This window comes from Oncorhynchus masou, unplaced genomic scaffold, assembly GCF_036934945.1.
Source record: "Oncorhynchus masou masou isolate Uvic2021 unplaced genomic scaffold, UVic_Omas_1.1 unplaced_scaffold_1196, whole genome shotgun sequence".
Classification (NCBI taxonomy): domain Eukaryota; kingdom Metazoa; phylum Chordata; class Actinopteri; order Salmoniformes; family Salmonidae; genus Oncorhynchus; species Oncorhynchus masou.
In genome coordinates, this window is record NW_027001737.1 from 110436 (window position 1) to 127500 (window position 17065).

The following is a 17065-nucleotide window of genomic DNA, read 5'->3' on the forward strand; positions in this document are numbered from 1 at the left end:
GCATAAAGCGTGTAGTCACGTGCACGCTTTTAAGAAAATATATTTCCATGCGCGTGAAACAATGTTCTGCACTCCGATTTACGTTGCGCGGACAAGTCAATTGTGTATGGACTTCTTTTACAAAAGTTGTTAAAATATTCTGCTACATTAATAGCCTAAGAACACTAGGATAAGTGTTTGTTAATATTTCACAGATATAGGCTACTTCCATTGTTCAGGTCCGTTTTATTACTTGGAATTCACGTAAACTAACCAGCGCTTCTTTTGTGCGCTCTCTCATCAATAGCCAACATTAGGATAATGTATATTCAGAATTTATAATGTGGGATTATTTCCTCAGTAAAAAAAACCACACGGAGTACCCTGTGATGATGGGCTATCATTTGAGTAGCCTATGCATAGGATTGCTTTTTACTGTCTGCGACAGATTTCGGGAGCGAAAGGTCCGATCAGGCTGAGCGCACAGGAGCCGTGTCCGTGAAGGGAAAACGGTTTACCATCAAGAATCGCTTTACTGGGATCGGCAAATAGAACTAGTGGCCTAATCTAATGTGATAAAGAACACGTCTATGCGTCTCAATAGTGTCAACACTGTTTTTGAGCATTGAACACAGCTCCAGGAGCTGTATGTTTTTTTTGTCTGTCTGCCATTGAAATGCAGCAACAAGTCAATGTACCTGCTGACTTCTGTAGTCACTGCTGCTGTCCTGTAGTCACTGCTGCTGTCCTGTAGTCACTGCTGCTCTCCTGTAGTCACTGCTGCTCTCCTGTAGTCACTGCTGCTCTCCTGTAGTCACTGCTGCTGTCCTGTAGTCACTGCTGCTGTCCTGTAGTCACTGCTGCTGTCCTGTAGTCACTGCTGCTGTCCTGTAGTCACTGCTGCTCTCCTGTAGTCACTGTTGCTCTCCTAGAGTCACTGTTGCTCTCCTGTAGTCACTGCTGCTGTCCTGTAGTCACTGCTGCTGTCCTGTAGTCACTGCTGCTCTCCTGTAGTCACTGCTGCTCTCCTGTAGTCACTGTTGCTCTCCTGTAGTCACTGCTGCTCTCCTGTAGTCACTGCTGCTCTCCTGTAGTCACTGTTGCTCTCCTGTAGTCACTGCTGCTCTCCTGTAGTCACTGCTGCTATCCTGTAGTCACTGCTGCTCTCCTGTAGTCACTGCTGCTCTCCTGTAGTCACTGCTGCTCTCCTGTAGTCACTGCTGCTATCCTATAGTCACTGCTGCTATCCTATAGTCACTGCTGACTGGATGTTGGTGATAACAACCTTGTTTCTGTGTAAAAGCCTTGCAGCATATTGTCCCATCTGTCTGTGAAAGTGATGTGATTCCATTCACAGACCGGCTGTATGTCTCCGTCCCACATGGAACCATATTCCCTATGTGTGTGGTGCACACATTTTAACCAGGGAGCTGTTCAGAAATAGTGCACTACATAGAGAATAGTGTACCATTTTGGGACACATACGGACACTCTGCCTGCTAGACACTCTGCCTGCTAGACACGCTAGACTATCAGGACATATTTACCCACATTTGCTGTGGAATGTAGCGAAGGGGTCTGGCACATAGTTATAACACGGCCTATTGTTGGAGTGGTAGTCAGAAGAACAGGCTTGCATTCCTGGTCTACACTAAATAAGCTCCATTGTTTGGTCTAACAGATGGTCCTTCACTGACAGCAAGAGCAAAGCAACCAAACAGACAGTGCGGTCAACATGTTTGTGTCCGGATGGTGTGTGGGCTGAAATATGAATGTGGTTACACACGAGATGCCGTCTTGCCAATTGACTACGAAAAATGGTGTCGATAGATACGGTTGTTTTCACTATAGATACTGTTGTTTTCACTATAGATACGGTTGTTTTCACTATAGATACGGTTGTTTTCACTATAGATACGGTTGTTTTCACTATAGAGACTGTTGTTTTCACTATAGAGACTGTTGTTTTCACTATAGGTACGGTTGTTTTCACTATAGAGACTGTTGTTTTCACTATAGGTATGATTGTTTTCACTATAGATACTGTTGTTTTCACTATAGATACGGTTGTTTTCACTATAGATACTGTTGTTTTCACTATAGATACTGTTGTTTTCACTATAGATACTGTTGTTTTCACTATAGAGACTGTTGTTTTCACTATATATACTGTTCTTAGTCACTTGGCTATGTTCCTGGTGGAACCAGTGGAAAGTCAAACGAACAATAGTGAATGCAGCACTTTGTTTCATAGCCAGGCTAAATTCTACCTGGGCCAGACTATATTCTGTCTGTTTTATAGCCAGGCTGAATTCTACCTGTCCCAGACTATATTCTGTCTGTTTTATAGCCAGGCTAAATTCTACCTGGCCCAAACTATATTCTGTCTGTTTTATAGCCAGGCTAAATTCTACCTGGGCCAGACTATATTCTGTCTGTTTTATAGCCAGGCTAAATTCTACCTGGCCCAGACCATATTCTGTCTGTTTTATAGCCAGGCTAAATTCTACCTGGCCCAGACTATATTCTGACTGTTTTATAGCCAGGCTAAATTCTACCTGGCCCAAACTATATTCTGTCTGTTTTATAGCCAGGCTAAATTCTACCTGTCCCAGACTATATTCTGTCTGTTTTATAGCCAGGCTAAATTCTACCTGGCCCAGACTATATTCTGACTGTTTTATAGCCAGGCTAAATTTTACCTGGCCCAGACTATATTCTGACTGTTTTATAGCCAGGCTAAATTCTACCTGGCCCAGACTATATTCTGACTGTTTTATAGCCAGGCTAAATTCTACCTGGCCCAAACTATATTCTGTCTGTTTTATAGCCAGGCTAAATTCTACCTGGCCCAGACTATATTCTGTCTGTTTTATAGCCAGGCTAAATTCTACCTGGCCCAGACTATATTCTGACTGTTTTATAGCCAGGCTAAATTTTACCTGGCCCAGACTATATTCTGACTGTTTTATAGCCAGGCTAAATTCTACCTGGCCCAGACTATATTCTGACTTTTTTATAGCCAGGCTAAATTCTACCTGGCCCAGACTATATTCTGTCTGTTTTATAGCCAGGCTAAATTCTACCTGGCCCAGACCATATTCTGTCTGTTTTATAGCCAGGCTAAATTCTACCTGGCCCAGACTATATTCTGTCTGTTTTATAGCCAGGCTAAATTCTACCTGGCCCAGACCATATTCTGTCTGTTTTATAGCCAGGCTAAATTCTACCTGGCCCAGACTATATTCTGACTGTTTTATAGCCAGGCTAAATTCTACCTGGCCCAAACTATATTCTGTCTGTTTTATAGCCAGGCTAAATTCTACCTGTCCCAGACTATATTCTGTCTGTTTTATAGCCAGGCTAAATTCTACCTGGCCCAGACTATATTCTGACTGTTTTATAGCCAGGCTAAATTTTACCTGGCCCAGACTATATTCTGACTGTTTTATAGCCAGGCTAAATTCTACCTGGCCCAGACTATATTCTGACTGTTTTATAGCCAGGCTAAATTCTACCTGGCCCAGACTATATTCTGACTGTTTTATAGCCAGGCTAAATTCTACCTGTCCCAGACTATATTCTGACTGTTTTATAGCCAGGCTAAATTCTACCTGGCCCAGACTATATTCTGACTGTTTTATAGCCAGGCTAAATTCTACCTGGCCCAGACTATATTCTGACTGTTTTATAGCCAGGCTAAATTCTACCTGTCCCAGACTATATTCTGTCTGTTTTATAGCCAGGCTAAATTCTACCTGGCCCAGACTATATTCTGACTGTTTTATAGCCAGGCTAAATTTTACCTGGCCCAGACTATATTCTGACTGTTTTATAGCCAGGCTAAATTCTACCTGGCCCAGACTATATTCTGACTGTTTTATAGCCAGGCTAAATTCTACCTGGCCCAGACTATATTCTGTCTGTTTTATAGCCAGGCTAAATTCTACCTGGCCCAGACTATATTCTGACTGTTTTATAGCCAGGCTAAAGTCTACCTGTCCCAGACTATATTCTGACTGTTTTATAGCCAGGCTAAATTCTACCTGGCCCAAACTATATTATTTTTTTCTGTGGTGTTATCTACCATTTCAGAAGACTCTTCCATAGGAAATTCAGTTAAAGCATGAAAGAAAGGACCTTTTTGTCTGCAAGGCATTGTATCACAGGGATGGAGAGAGTCTCGTTTTACATAGATATGAATCACACATTCAAATATATCCTCTTTGTGCCAGGCCTTGTCAAGAGGAAAAGGGGATTCATGGACAGTTATGTCTTCTGCATTTAATCCATTTAACCCAGAGAGGTGCAGGGGACTGCTTGTCGCTCTCCCTCGCCATCTTGGGTTTAATGTGGTTCCTATCTGACCAGTGTGTTTCTATGTGAGGTGTCGGGTTTGCACTAAGCTCGTAACAACATCCCCGTTCTGCTGATAAGAGGTTTGGTACCATGGGAAGTTCATTGTCCATGGCTTGTCTCCTGCTCTCTGCATAAAACAAAACCATTTTTAAATAACATAGAGCATAGTCAACCCCCCCTTTAAGAAAACTGGATGCATATATATATATATATATAATTAAAATTCATACTTAGGAGGTGGACAAAATTGAGAGAGAGGAGAGAGAGAGAGAGAGAGAGAGAGAGACAGAGATACAGAGAGAGAGACCGAGAGAGAGAGAGAGAGAGATACAGAGAGAGAGAGAGACAGAGATACAGAGAGAGAGACAGAGATACAGAGAGAGAGACCGAGAGAGAGAGAGATACAGAGAGAGACAGAGAGAGAGAGAGAGAGAGAGACAGAGAGAGAGAGAGAGACAGAGACAGAGAGAGAGAGAGAGAGAGAGAGAGAGAACGTGAGGTCCCTCACTATGGTCCCTGGCAACTCCCAGCCCTACTGGATACTTTAATATATTATGGTATTAGCATTTTTAAGACAGTGATTCAATTTGAAGTTAGTTATTACTGTAGTATTATCCGTGAATAAGCCTATTCTCTGACAAAGTTGAGTTCAGTTATTACCATTTTAATTACAGGACGCCTCAGTGTTGAGCCTGTCTGGGAAACACAAATGACAGAAAGTCTCAAAAGGTTGTACCTGTTAAATCACATGGTAAACAACAGGAAGTACCTGCTAGTGCTGCTGTCTCACGTCTACTAACAGTTAGTCAGCATATGGCATCATCATGACCCATCGTCTGGCATCTCAGAATAAACCACATCATTCTTCTGAATTATGGATGTCCTAAATATTATTCATCTTTATTTATTCATTTCATTTGTTTTATTTGACCTTTTAGGAAGTATTTTTTTTTTTGGGGGGTGATTCAAATATATGTCTGTGAAAGAGAGCTGGCAACATGTCAGCAAAGGGAAACATTGCATTTGAAGCCTACATAGCCCCCCCCTCCTCCTCTCCCCACAATGCAACACAATAACAGAAGATCATACAGAAACAATAGTCAGAGACAATATGCTACACTGGCCTGTTTCTGCGGGGTCGCGGCCCGTGTACTGGCCTGTTTCTGCGGGGTCGCGGCCCGTGTACTGGCCTGTTTCTGCGGGGTCGCGGCCCGTGCACTGGCCTGTTTCTGCGGGGTCGCGGCCCGTGTACTGGCCTGTTTCTGCGGGGTCGCGGCCCGTGTACTGGCCTGTTTCTGGGGGTCGCGGCCCGTGTACTGGCCTGTTTCTGCGGGGTCGCGGCCCGTGCACTGGCCTGTTTCTGCGGGGTCGCGGCCCGTGTACTGGCCTGTTTCTGCGGGGTCGCGGCCCGTGTACTGGCCTGTTTCTGCGGGGTCGCGGCCCGTGCACTGGCCTGTTTCTGCGGGGTCGCGGCCCGTGCACTGGCCTGTTTCTGCGGGGTCGCGGCCCGTGCACTCACTCACTGGAAATGTGTGTCTGTGTGATTTTAACTGTGAGGTTGGAGGCACTTACCCATAGAGGGATATAGAGCTGGGCAGACATGGCTCTGAGTTTATAGATTGTGGGGGCGGGCTGTGCAGGGGGAAATGTATAGGAGAAGACGGTGTGCGTGTGTGGGGGGGGGTGGATGTCTGTAGGAGTAGGTGTGCGTGTGACCCTTTCCCTGTCTATTTGTGTGTCTGTCTTGTATTTGTGTGTGTGGCCCTGCCCCTTTCTGCCTGTTTGTGTGTGTGTGTGTGTGTGTGTCTGGCTTACAGGAACACACTCCCCTCCCCCGTTTAGCGTGAGAGGACGAGGGAGCTAGAGTGATTGATGGGTGAATTACATGTGTGCTTTCAGACCGACTCTAAACACTGGGGCAGCTCTCTGGCTCCCTGGCCTTTTGTGATTCCCGCTCGGTTTTGGGGGAATGGTCGAGCTGGCGGGAATGTTTTCCAGGCGTTGGGAATTAGAACGGCCCGGGAACATTCGGCACCCACTCCCCTTGTGTAGTGCACTTCTTTTGTCCAGGGGGCCCATAGGCCTCTGGTCTAAAGTAGTGCACTAAATAGGGAATAGTGTGCCATTTGGGACACATTGTTCCATAGGGAGACTCCATGGAGGGATCATAAATCCTTTTTCCTGTTCAACACATGGATCTGACACGTTTCTGTATGTAGACTGAGGGAGAGGGGGAGAGGGTGTGTGTACGAGGGGGAGAGGGTGTGTGTACGAGGGGGAGAGGGTGTGTGTATGAGTGGGTGTGTGACATTGTTTTCATACATCTCAATCTCACTATCCTACTCTCTCTCCCTCTCCATCTCTCTTTCGCTCTCCCTCTCCATCTCTCCCAGTGTCCCTCCATCTCTCTATCTCTCCATCTCTCTTTCGCTCTCCATCTCTCCTAGTGTCCCTCCATCTCTCTCGCTCTCCATCTCTCCCAGTGTCCCTCCATCGCTCTTCCTCTCCATCTCTCCCAGTGTCCCTCCATCTCTCTATCGCTCTCCCTCTCCGTCTCTCCCAGTGTCCCTCTCCCCTTTCCATCTCTCTATCGCTCTCCCTCTATCGCTCTCCCTCTCCATCTCTCCCAGTGTCCCTCTCCATCTCTCTATCGCTCTCCCTCTCCATCTCTCCCAGTGTCCCTCCATCTCTCTACCGCTCTCCCTCTCCATCTCTCCCAGTGTCCCTCTCCATCTCTCTATCGCTCTCCCTCTCCATCTCTCCCAGTGTCCCTCCATCTCTCTACCGCTCTCCCTCTCCATCTCTCCCAGTGTCCCTCCATCTCTCTACCGCTCTCCCTCTCCATCTCTCCCAGTGTCCCTCTCCCCTTTCCATCTCTCTATCGCTCTCCCTCTCCATCTCTCCCAGTGTCCCTCTCCATCTCTCTATCGCTCTCCCTCTCCATCTCTCCCAGTGTCCCTCTCCCCTCTCCATCTCTCTATCGCTCTCCCTCTCCATCTCTCCCAGTGTCCCTCCATCTCTCTACCGCTCTCCCTCTCCATCTCTCCCAGTGTCCCTCTCCATCTCTCTATCGCTCTCCCTCTCCATCTCTCCCAGTGTCCCTCCATCTCTCTACCGCTCTCCCTCTCCATCTCTCCCAGTGTCCCTCCATCTCTCTACCGCTCTCCCTCTCCATCTCTCCCAGTGTCCCTCTCCCCTTTCCATCTCTCTTTCGCTCTCCCTCTCCATCTCTCCCATTGTCCCTCTCCATCTGTCCCAGTGTCCCTCTCCATCCCTCTATCGCTCTCCCTCTCCCCTCTCCATCTCTCTATCGCTCTCCCTCTCCATCTCTCCCAGTGTCCCTCTCCATCTCTCTATCGCTCTCCCTCTCCATCTCTCCCAGTGTCCCTCTCCCCTTTCCATCTCTCTTTCGCTCTCCCTCTCCATCTCTCCCATTGTCCCTCTCCATCTGTCCCAGTGTCCCTCTCCATCCCTCTATCGCTCTCCCTCTCCCCTCTCCATCTCTCTATCGCTCTCCCTCTCCGTCTCTCCCAGTGTCCCTCTCCATCTCTCTATCGCTCTCCCTCTCCATCTCTCCCAGTGTCCCTCTCCATCTCTCTATCCCTCTCCCTCTCCACCTCTCCCAGTGTCCCTCCATCTCTCTATCACTCTCCCTCCATCTCTCCCTCTCTATTTCTCTCCCTCTCCATCTCTCCCATTGTCCCTCTCCATCTCTCTATCGCTCTCCCTCCATCTCTCCCTCTCTATCGCTCTCCCTCTCCATCTCACCCATTGTCCCTCTCCATCTCTATATCGCGCTCTTTCTCAATCTCTCCCATTGTCCCTCTCTATCGCTCTCCCTCCATCTCTCCCTCTCTATCGCTCTCTCTCTCCATCTCTCCCAGTGTCCCTCTCCATCTCTCTATCGCTCTCCCTCTCCACCTCTCCCAGTGTCCCTCTCCATCTCTCTATCACTCTCCCTCTCCATCTCTCTGTGTCCCTCTCCATCTCTCTATCACTCTCCCTCTCCATCTCTCCCATTGTCCCTCTCCATCTCTCTATCGCTCTCCACCTCTCCCAGTGTCCCTCCATCTCTCTATCGCTCTCCCTCTCCATCTCTCCCATTGTCCCTCTCCATCGCTCTCCCTCCATCTCTCCCTCTGTCCCTCCATCTCTCTATCGCTCTCCCTCTCCATCTCTCCCAGTGTCCCTCTCCCCTCTCCATCGCTCTATCACTCTCCCCTCTCCCTTGAAAAAGAGATTTCAAATTTCAATGAGCCCTTCCTGGTTAAATAAAGATTAAATAAACTAACAAAAACATCTCTATCCCTCTCCATCTCTCCCTCTCCATCGCTCTATCCCTCTCCATCTCTCCATCGCTCTATCACTCTCCATCTCTCCCCCTTCCCTCGCTCTATCACTCTCCATCTCTCCCCTTTCCCTCGCTCTATCACTCTCCATCTCTCCCCTTTCCCTCGCTCTATCACTCTCCATCTCTCCCCCTTCCCTCGCTCTATCACTCTCCATCTCTCCCCTTTCCCTCGCTCTATCACTCTCCATCTCTCCCCTTTCCCTCGCTCTATCCCTCTCTATCTCTCCCCTTTCCCTCGCTCTATCACTCTCCATCTCTCCCCTTTCCCTCGCTCTATCACTCTTCATCGCTCTATCACTCTCCATCTCTCCCCTTTCCCTCGCTCTATCACTCTTCATCGCTCTATCACTCTCTCTGTCTTCTCCTCCTGTCTGTCTTGGTCTGGGGAAACAGTTTTCCTCCCCCTTCTCCTACAAAAACCTCTCAGCTCCACCTAGCCTCCCGTAGCCACCTAATCTCACCTAGCATCCCCTAGCGCCACCTAGCCTCCCCAAGCCCCCTAGCCACCTAGCATCCCCTAGCCTCCCCTAGTATCCCTTAGCCTCCCCAAGCCCCCTATCCACCCCAATCCTCCCAAGCCCCCTAGCCTCCCCAAGCCCCCTAGCCTCCCCTAGCTCCCTAGCCCCCTAGCCTCTCCTAGCCCCCTAGCCTCTCCTAGCCCCCTAGCCTCTCCTAGCCCCCTAGCCTCTCCTAGCCCCCTAGCCTCTCCAACCCCCTAGCCTCTCCAACCCCCCTAGCCTCTCCTAGCCCCCTAGCCTCTCCTAGCCCCCTAGCCTCTCCGAGCCCCCTCGCTCTCCAACCCCCCTAGCCTCCAAGCCTCTCCAAGCCCCCTAGTCTCTCCTAGCCCCCTAGCCTCTCCTAGCCCCCTAGCCTCTCCTAGCCCCCTAGCCTCTCCAAGCCCCCTAGCCTCTCCTAGCCCCCTAGCCTCTCCTAGCCCCCTAGCCTCTCCTAGCCCCCTAGTCTCTCCTAGCCCCCTAGCGCCACCTAGCCTCCCCAAGCCCCCTAGCCACCTAGCCTCCCCTAGCATCCCTTAGCCTCCCCAAGCCCCCTATCCACCCCAATCCTCTGCAAGCCCCTTAGCCTCCCCAAGCCCCCTACCCACCTTGCATCCCCTAGCCTCCCCTAGCATCCCTTAGCCTCCCCAAGCCCCCTATCCACCCCAATCCTCTCCAAGCCCCCTAGCCTCTCCTAGCCCCCTAGCCTCTCCTAGCCCCCTAGCCTCTCCAAGCCCCCTAGCCTCCCCTAGCCACCTAACCTCCCCTAGCATCCCCTAGTGCCACCTAGCCTCCCCAAGCATCCCCTAGCCTCCCCTAGCATCCCTTAGCCTCCCCTAGCATCCCTTAGCCTCCCCAAGCCCCTTATCCACCCCAATCCTCCCCAAGCCCCCTAGCCTCCCCAAGCCCCCTAGCCTCCCCTAGCTCCCTAGCCTCTCCTAGCCCCCTAGTCTCTCCTAGCCCCCTAGCGCCACCTAGCCTCCCCAAGCCCCCTAGCCACCTAGCCTCCCCTAGCATCCCCTAGCCACCCCTAGCATCCCTTAGCCTCCCCAAGCCCCCTATCCACCCCAATCCTCTCCAAGCCCCCGAGCCTCTCCTAGCCCCCTAGCCTCCTCTAGCCCCCTAGCCTCTCCTAGCCCCCTAGCCTCTCCAAGCCCCCTAGCCACCTAACCTCCCCTAGCCCCCTAGGCTCCCCTAGCCACCTAGCCCCCCATAGCCACCTAGCCCCCCAGCCACCTAGCCCCCCCAATCCACCTAGCCTCCCGTAGCCACCTAGCCTCTCGTAGCCACTTAGCCTCCCGTAGCCACCTAGACCCCCCGTAGCCACCTAGATGAGCTGGAGGAGGTTGAGGGAAGCTGTAGAAGGGTGAGGAGGGTTTGAGGAGGACTCTATAGAAGGGTGAGGAGGGCTGGAGGAGGTTGAGGAGGATTGGAGGAGGTTGAAGAGGATTGGAGGAGGTTGAGGGGGGCTGGATATATACACTACATGACCAAAAGTATGTGGACACCTGCTCGTCAAACACCTCATTCAAAAATGATAAGCATTAATATGGAGTTGGTCCCCCCTTTGCTGTAATATCAGCCTCCACTCTTCTGGGAAGGCTTTCCACTAGATGCTGGAACATTGCTGTGGGGACTTGCTTCCATTTCCAGCCACGAGCATTAGTGAGGTCGGGCACCGATGTTGTGCCATTAGGTCTGGCTCGCAGTCAACGTTCCAATTCATCCCAAAGGTGTTCAGTGGGGTTGAGGTCAGTGTAGGTAGTCTAGTGGTTAGAGCAGGTAGCCTAGTGGTTAGAGGCAGGCAGCCTAGTGGTTAGAGCAGGTATCCTAGTGGTTAGAGACAGGTAGCCTAGTGTTTAGAGCAGGTAGCCTAGTGGTTAGAGCAGGTAGCCTAGTGGTTAGAGCAGGTAGCCTAGTGGTTAGAGCAGGTAGCCTAGTGGTTAGAGCAGGTAGCCTAGTGGTTAGAGCAGGTAGCCTAGTGGTTAGAGCAGGTAGCCTAGTGGTTAGAGCAGGTAGCCTAGTGGTTAGAGCAGGTAGCCTAGTGGTTAGAGCAGGTAGCCTAGTGGTTAGAGCAGGTAGCCTAGTGGTTAGAGCACGTAGCCTAGTGGTTAGTGTTGGACTAGTAACCGAAAGGTTGCTAGATTGAATCCCAGAGCTGACGAGGTAAAAATCTGTCATTCTGCCCCTGAACAAAACAGTTAACCAACTGTTCCCCGGTAGGCCGTCATTATAAATAAGAATTTATGTTTTAACTGACATGCCTAGTTAAATAAAGGTTAAACAAATAAAATGGTCATGCTGAAACAGGAAAGGGCCTTCACCAAACTGTTGCCTCAAAGTTGGAAGCCCAGAATCATCTAGAATATTCATTGCATGCTGTAGCGTTAAGATTTCCCTTCACTGGAACTAAAGGTCCTTAGCCCCAAAATGGAAAAACAGCCCCAGACCATTATTCATCATCCTCCGCCAAACTTTACAGTTGGCACTATGCATTGGCGGAGGTAGCGTTCTCCTGGCATCTGCCAAACCAAGATTCGTCTGTTGGCCTGCCAGATGGTGAAGCGTGATTCATCACTCCAGAGACCACGTTTCCACTGATCCAGAGTCCAATGGCGGCGAGCTTTCATTTAAATGATGTGGAAACAACATTGATTCAACCAGTGGGAGAGAGGGGGAGAAAGGGGGAGAGAGGGGGAGAGAGAGGGGAAACAGAGAGGGCGAGAAAGGGGGAGAGAGGGGAGAGAGTGGGAGGGGGAGAGAGTGGGAGGGGGAGAGAGGGGGAGAAAGAGGAGGGGAAACAGAGAGGGGGAGAAAGAGGAGGGGAAACAGAGAGGGGGAGAAAGAGGAGGGGAAACAGAGAGGGGGAGAAAGAGGAGGGGAAACAGAGAGGGGGAGAAAGAGGAGGGGAAACAGAGAGGGGGAGAAAGAGGAGGGGAAACAGAGAAGGGGAGAGAGGGGGAGAGAGGGGGAGAAAGAGGAGGGGAAACAGAGGGGGGAGAGAGGGGGAGAAAGAGGAGGGGAAACAGAGAGGGGGAGAGAGGGGGAGAGAGGGGGAGGAAGAGGAGGGGAAATGCTTTGGCCTTTATTTCATAGACAACCTGTCCCCAACAGAAGGGTTCAATAGGACTGGGCTCTATAGGTTAAGTCTATAAATTAATATTCATGGTATATTCATATTAACCTCTCATTGGAAGTGTGATACTGTTACCACTGCTTTACGCATATGGAATGTAAATTAGAACTTTTAACCATCCAATGAAAAGCTTCAGGTCATGATTATTCATAGATACCTGTGAGTGGCTGGGGGCTCTAGAGCTTGAATAGAAGAGAGAGGAGAGAGAGGTGCATTACAATATGAGGGAGGAGGGACTCTGTTGGTCTCTAGGGAGAGAGAGTGGTGAATGTATTGAGACAGATGAGGGAAATGGAGAGTGAGAGAGAGAGACAGAGAAACACTCAGAGAGACAGAGACTCCTCCCTCTTGATGAGTGGCTTCTTGCTGCTGTGTAGTGCCACTGTAAACAGCATGTGAGAGTGGGTGAGAGCTAAACTAAGCCTGTCTGGTTTGAACACTACTGTTTATATGAAAACATTCCACTGGCCTCTCCAATTGTCCCTGAGTGTGTGTGTGTGTGTGTGTGTGTGTGTGTGTGTGTGTGTGTGTGTGTGTGTGTCCGTGTGTGTGTCCGTGTGTGTGTCCGTGTGTGTGTCCGTGTGTGTGTGTCCGTGTGTGTGTGTCCATGTGTGTGTGACAATGCAATACCAACAGAGCCATTTGTACTGCCCAACGTCCAATCTGTTGTCGAGGATGCCAGAAGTATCATCATGGCATGTTAGAAAACTCAATTACATTTAAAGGCTTTATTGGCACGGGACACATGTGTCAACATTGCCAAAGAAAGTGAAGTAGATAATAAACAAAAGTGAAATTAACAGTAAACAACACACACAGAGAGACAGGCAACGAGAGGCAGATAAACTGGTTATGTCAACTTTTTAACTTTGACTAAGCTTAGTGTTTTGGTGACTGAAGAGGTAACAGGGCTTGAACCAGCAAACCAACATTTACATAGCAAATGCACTCTCTCCAGTGGGGAAACATATGTTAACATTGCCAAAGCAAACGGAATAGACAATTCTGTGTCTCGCTCTCTCGCAATTACATTTAAGGGCTTTATTGGCATGGGAAACATATGTTAACATTGCCAAAGCAAACGGAATAGACAATTCTCTGTCTCACTCTCTCTCTCAATTCAATTTGAATTTAAGGGCTTTATTGGCATGGGAAGCATATGTTTACATTGCCAAAGCAAGTGAAATAGATAATAAACAAAAGTGAAATAAATAATACAAAATTAACAGTACACTCACAAAAGTTACAAAATAATAAAGACATTTCAATGTGCAAATTGTTCATGTACAAAAGAGAAAATTTAAAAAATATACATAAATATGGTGTTTGTTCTTCACTGGTTGCCCTTTTCTTGTGGCTGTGATGGCACACTGTGATATTTCACCCAGTAGATTGGATTTGTTTAAAAAATCTTTGTGGGTCTGTGTAATCTGAGGGAAATATGTGTCTCGAATATGGTCATACATTTGGCAGGAGGTTAGGATTTGCAGCTCAGTTTCCTCACTTTGTGGGTAGTGTGCACAAGGGCAGACCTGGCACTCAAGAGAAGACCGGCGAAGGTGGCCTTTCTCAATAGCAAGGCTATGCTCACTGAGTCTGTACATAGTCAAAGCTTTCCTTAATTTTGGGTCAATCACAGTGGTCAGGTATTCTGCCGCTGTGTCCTCTCTGTTTAGGGCCAAATAGCATTCTAGTTTGCTCTGTTTTTTTGTTGTTAATTACTTGACACATTGGAAAGAATTATCTTATTAGTTTTCTGATGATTTGGTTGGGTCTGATTGTGTTGCTGTCCTCGGGCTCTATGGGGTCTGTTCGTGTTTGTGAACAGAGCCCCAGGACCAGCTTGCTTAGGGGACTCTTTTCCGGGTTCATCTCTCTGTAGGTGATGGCTTTGTTCTGGAAGGTTTGGGAATCGCTTCCTTTTAGGTGGTTGTAGAATTAGTTAGTATTATAGTTGAAATGTTTGTTCTGGAAGATTTGGGAATCGCTTCCTTTTAGGTGGTTGTAGAATTAGTTAGTATTATAGTTGAAATGTTTGTTCTGGAAGATTTGGGAATCGCTTCCTTTTAGGTGGTTGTAGAATTAGTTAGTATTATAGTTGAAATGTTTGTTCTGGAAGATTTGGGAATCGCTTCCTTTTAGGTGGTTGTAGAATTAGTTAGTATTATAGTTGAAATGTTTGTTCTGGAAGATTTGGGAATCGCTTCCTTTTAGGTGGTTGTAGAATTAGTTAGTATTATAGTTGAAATGTTTGTTCTGGAAGATTTGGGAATCGCTTCCTTTTAGGTGGTTGTAGAATTAGTTAGTATTATAGTTGAAATGTTTGTTCTGGAAGATTTGGGAATCGCTTCCTTTTAGGTGGTTGTAGAATTAGTTAGTATTATAGTTGAAATGTTTGTTCTGGAAGATTAGGGAATCGCTTCCTTTTAGGTGGTTGTAGAATTAGTTAGTATTATAGTTGAAATGTTTGTTCTGGAAGGTTTGTGAATCGCTTCCTTTTAGGTGGTTGTAGAATTAGTTAGTATTATAGTTGAAATGTTTGTTCTGGAAGGTTTGGGAATCACTTCCTTTTAGGTGGTTGTAGAATTAGTTAGTATTATTAGTATTATAGTTGAAATGTTTGACGTGTCTCAACAGGAACAGGAAGTGCCCTCTCTCTCTGAGAAGAAAGGAGGGGTTTCTGTAACATGGAAAACTTACATTAAAACAACAGAACAACCATTCAAACCCTAATGGACACAGATAGGCACATGGTTTAGAGCAAAATGTTCTGATGTTCGAGATTTGTTTTTCTTTTTTTTTTTTTTCTATTTTACCTTTATTTAACCAGGCAAGTCAGTTAAGAACAAATTCTTATTTTCATTGACGGCTTAGGAACAGTGGGTTAACTGCCTGTTCAGGGGCAGAACGACAGTACCTTGTCGGCTCAGGGGTTTGAACTTGCAACCTTCCGGTTACTAGACCAACACTCTAACCACTAGGCTACCCTGCCGTCCCAGATCTGTGTGTGTCTGCGTGTGTGTGTTTGGATTATAGGACACTTTTCATCCCACATCTTTAAAGGCATACCGTGACACACACACACACACACACTCTCAAGTGGAGTGTGGTGTGGTGTGGTGTGCTCCTCTGTAGCTGGGCCTAGCTGTACATCCTTATGTAATGGTGTAGAGAGACCTGAGGGAAGGAACACACACTCTCCTTGGTAGGAGTGGGACAGAAATATCCAGGGAATATGACAGGGCACAGAGACAGAGGGAGAGAAAGATGTCGGTAGGGGAAGAGAGAGATGTGATGGGGAAAGGGAGGAGCTTGGTATAGAAGGGGAGGAGCTTGGCATAGAAGGGGAGGAGCTTGGTATAGAAGGGGAGGGGCTTGGTATAGAAGGGGAGGAGCTTGGTATAGAAGGGGAGGAGGTAGGTCTTTTTATTTAACCTTTAAATTTACATTTACATTTACATTTAAGTCATTTAGCAGACGCTCTTATCCAGAGCGACTTACAAATTGGTGAATTCACCTTCTGACATCCAGTGGAACAGATGAATTTAAATCTTTTTTAATTAACCTAATTTTAACAGGGAAGGCATATTGAGACCTATTCAGGAATCAGTCAAGTAAAATCAATTCATTGGGCCCTAATCTATGGATTTCACATTACTGGGAATGCCGACATGCATATGTTGGTCACAGATACCTTTAAAGAATAAAGGTAAGGGGGGCCTCCCGAGTAGCACCGCGGTCTAAGGCATCGCAGTGATGCCACTACAGCCTCGGGTTTGATCACAGGCAACCGTGACCGGGAGACCCATGGGGGCAGCGCACAATTGGCCCAGCGTCGTCCGGGTTAGGGGAGGGTTCGACCGAAGTTGCAGCGATGAGACAATATCGAAAAGGGCCTCGCTATTGTTATTTTACTACTGCTCTTTCATTATTTGTTACTTTTATTTATTTATTTTTTGTAGGTGTTTTTCTTAAAACTGCATTGTTGGTTAAAGGCTTGTCAGTAAGTCACCTGTTGTGTTCGGCTGTGACACATAAACATGGGATGTGATGTCCGCCTGTAGATATACTGTTGGCCATTAGAAAGGTAAACATTTATTGGGCAAATAGTTGTTTCTAACCACTGAACCTGATCAGGTAAAACAATCTGGGCCCTGTATTTAATTACAGGTGTTTTAATAAGAGGTTGACCGATTAATCGGAATGGCCGATTAGTTAGGGCCGATTTCAAGTTTTCAAAACAATCGGAAATCTGTATTTTTGGACACCGATTTGGCCTATATATATTTTTTTTTACACCTTTATTTAACTAGGCAGGTCAGTTAAGAACAAATTCTTATTTACAATGACGGCCTAGGAACAGTGGGTTAACTGCCTGTTCAGGGGCAGAACAACAGATTTTTACCTTGTCTGCTCTGGGATTCAATCTTGCAACCTTACGGGTAACTAGTCCAACGCTCTAACCACCTGCCTCACGAGGAGCCTGACTGTTACGCGAATGCAGTAAGCCAAGGTAAGTTGCTAGCTAGCATTAAACTTATCTTTTAAAAAACAATCAATCATAATCACTAGTTAACTACACATGGTTGATGATATTACTAGTTTATCTAGCCTGTCCTGCGTTGCATATAATCGATGCAGTGCGCATTCGCGAAAAAGGACTGTCGTTGCTCCAATGTGTACCTAACCATAAACATCAATGACTTTCTTAAAATCAATGCACAAAAGTATATATTTTTAAACCTG

The 17065-nt window shown here is 47.5% G+C and overlaps 1 protein-coding gene across 1 annotated transcript in view; it reads left to right on the forward strand.

Annotated features, from left to right (window-relative positions):
- Positions 1–17065, forward strand: part of LOC135529652 (zinc finger protein DPF3-like) — a 58346-nt gene that overhangs the window by 324 nt on the left and 40957 nt on the right. The window lies entirely within an intron of this gene.